Consider the following 3,222-nt stretch of genomic DNA (forward strand, 5'->3'; position numbering starts at 1 on the left):
TTCCTTTTTTTTTTTTTTTGGAAAGAAGTCCAGTTGTTTAATGTACAAAAAAGTATAAGTAGAACCAAAAGTGAATTAAACACTATCACATTTGTTTACACGACTATCTAGTTATTAATATTAACTTTACTATTCAAACAGTAGGAAGTGGGGAGCAATTCAGGGATCAGGAAAGAGATGAAACCAAAAAACCTTGTCTACCATGTTGATTATTCTACACTGTGGATAGCTGTGCTCATGGAGGTGGCTTCTTTTTCTTCTCCACTGCCAGGAATTCAGTTGTATATAAAACTGAACCTGCTCAAGAGCTGAGGGACTCTAGAATGATGGGTCCTTATCCTGGTGCGTTGTCATGCAATTCAAACAATGGTGAAGCCACCAGGTCGTACTTTTTGGGACTGGGAACAAGGCTGTCTCTTGAAGTTGAACCATAAACAACTTCCTATGTTCTTCAGGCTTGTATTATGTGCAGGAATATATGGATGCTGAGGCGGTTCAAAAAGTGGTCTTGGCCAATCACCCATGCAGTCATCAATGACGCAGTCTTGCAAGACTCCATCTTGACGACCTCGTATCTCTGCCATTAAGCGTTTTAGTCCTACATCCTCTCCTGGATGAAGCTGACCGACCAGAAAGTTGTTCCCAGCTGCAGCAGTAACACGCGGGGTAGCCGGTGCTCAAGTATAATCAGAACTACTTCTACAGTTCTTCTCATTCCAATTTTATCAAGTTCCTCCCTCATGTGTTGAAATTTAGCAGCAACAGAGCTGTCCTTCTCATAGAGGGGCTCTTTTGTACCCAAAGTATAACTGGTTAGGGGGTACAGGGTGATGGTGTGCTCCAGGGAGAGGGGCTTTGCCTATTGGACGTACTTGTTGCTGAACTGGTAGACCCCCAGGGCCTGCTGGTCTGGGAGCAACTGGGTCAGTCGCACCGCAGACATGGTGGCGGGCTCTGGCACTGGCAGTGAGCAGAAAGCGGGAGGCAAGGGAGGCTTTCCCCATGCGGGCAGCTGTTATGTTACAAGCATCCCGCTCAGCAGCCACTGCCAACCCTTAACAGGGGAGCGCAAGAGGAAGTTCAACTCTTCCTTTTATTTATAAAAAATTTAACTCTAAAACTCATGTTTATCCAATTTCAAGTGGGAAGTTTTGTACCTTCCCTTCACTTTTTAGGGGAACTCAAAATGTTAAAGTAGCCATTATTAAGTGTCTAGGAATACTTACAAGTTTAGAAAAATAGCTTTAAGTTTTTTTTTTGGTTTGTAGGGCTTATTATTTTTTTAAATAATTTATTTTATTTTGAAAATGTACATAGTGAAACATACACCAATCCAGCAGTTTCTACATGTACAATTCAGTGATCTTGATTACATACTTCCAGTTGTGCAAACAACCATTCTCACCCTCCTTTTCCGAGTTATTCCTCCACATTAACATGAACTCACTGCCCCCTAATTTCTTCTCTAACTTTTGGAATTGTTGTAGCTTTAAGTTTTGTGGTGTGTGCAAAGAAATAAAACACAGCTTTGCTAAACCTGCTTCAAGCTTCCCTTCAGGGGCACTGTGCTGCACTGGGCAGGGCATCTCGTGGGCTGATCTAAGCCACTAAATTGCCTGGGGTATGTCTTGAGTGGCCACAGGTTGTGGCAGCCAGTCATGCAGGTGCTAGATAAAAAAAAAAAAATTTTTTTTTTTTTTTTTTTTTTAATGAGGAGGTGATTAAACAAAGAGAGAGGCTTAAGCGAGTAAATCCCAAATAATATGAATAGTCACAAGGTCAAATGCATAACACAGGAAAAACACCGTATATTGTATATTTAGGAGACAGATCATAGGGACCTTGAGTGCCAGCCCAAGGATGAATAGATTTATAAGCCATGCTTATTTCGTGAAAAAATATTCTGCAACGACTTGCTCTTTTATACCACAAAACTCTTCTTCATTAATAATAGACTTCATTATTTAAATTTACTACTGTAAATTTCAGATACCAAATATCAAGCCTCTAGTGAATTCTTATCCAGTCTCTAAATAATAAGACCTAATATTTATTAATGAGGGTTTAAAATATGTAAATATGTAATCTCTTAATCTAAATTCAATATAATGAAATAAGTAATACAAGTAAGTCATGCCATGTTGATCATATTCTCAACATATTCTACTTTCTTAGTTCCCTCTTTATTATTATGAAATAATGGGCCTATTTGTCATATGGCATATAATAAAATTGATAGTGACCCTGACTGCCTGTGAAAAACTTATATTTGACTGTTTCTACCTGTTCTCCACTCTCCCCCACATCTCCCAGCACTGATTCAGGAAATGCCACATAGAATGCCGTTATAGAATTGCCATTTAGCTAAATATTTAATAAAGTAATAAGCACAAAACTACTTTCCTTTCATTCCTTTGTCTTTACCTTTTATTCCACTGTTTTCAACTATAGAATGGACTGGTTGTGTGTGGAACCAAAAATTGGGATATAAGATTTTCCGATTAAATTATGATTCCATTTTTTAATATGGAGAAATATTTAAATGTGTAAAAGTAAACATGTTTGATTTCAATATTGATTTGTATCTGCTTACGCATGTGATTCGTGTGCACTGGAATGTTGCTTTTGGCTTGTCTAATTCTGTGAAAGAGTTTTGCATCTAAGTAAGAAGGAATGTCTGTCCACTTATTGGGACAATGATAAACTACTTGAACCAAAGGAAACGCCCTTGGATGGAGGGACCTGGAACTCTTGGCACACATTCTTGGCAATGATATAAACGCCTTCTTTTATGATGGAAGCTAGCCATGAACAAAATTTGTTTCCCATGACGTTGCATACCATATTCAGATTTGTAGCCATAATCTTGTCAGAGTCGATTATCACATGATGGGAGCAGTAAAAAAAATGAATTGGGGTTTAAACTTTTATGAAAAAGCACTTATATTGTGAAATAAGACTTTTTAATGGAGTGCAGGCATTAAACAGACCTTGTATTAGGCTCCGAAATTAATGGGTCACTGTATAACTTTCTAGTTTTCATAGCTTGATAAGATTAATGAATGCTTATATAGCAAATTCAATGGCTCATTTAATTTCATATGAATGTTTAAAGTTAAATTGCTTTTGGATTAAGTCTAAACTCATTATTCATTTTAATATCTGAAAGAACTTTCATTTTTCTTTCATTTTATTTAATCAAGTGCATCATCAAGTAAAGGC

At 37.4% G+C, this 3,222-nt stretch overlaps 1 pseudogene; it reads right to left on the bottom strand.

Moving 5' to 3' along the window:
- Window positions 1–275: 275 nt before the first annotated feature.
- Window positions 276–943, bottom strand: LOC126065085 (cleavage and polyadenylation specificity factor subunit 5-like; annotated as a pseudogene).
- Window positions 944–3,222: the final 2,279 nt, after the last annotated feature.

Source organism: Elephas maximus, chromosome 21 (assembly GCF_024166365.1).
Source record: "Elephas maximus indicus isolate mEleMax1 chromosome 21, mEleMax1 primary haplotype, whole genome shotgun sequence".
In the NCBI taxonomy this organism is placed as follows: Eukaryota; Metazoa; Chordata; class Mammalia; order Proboscidea; family Elephantidae; genus Elephas; species Elephas maximus.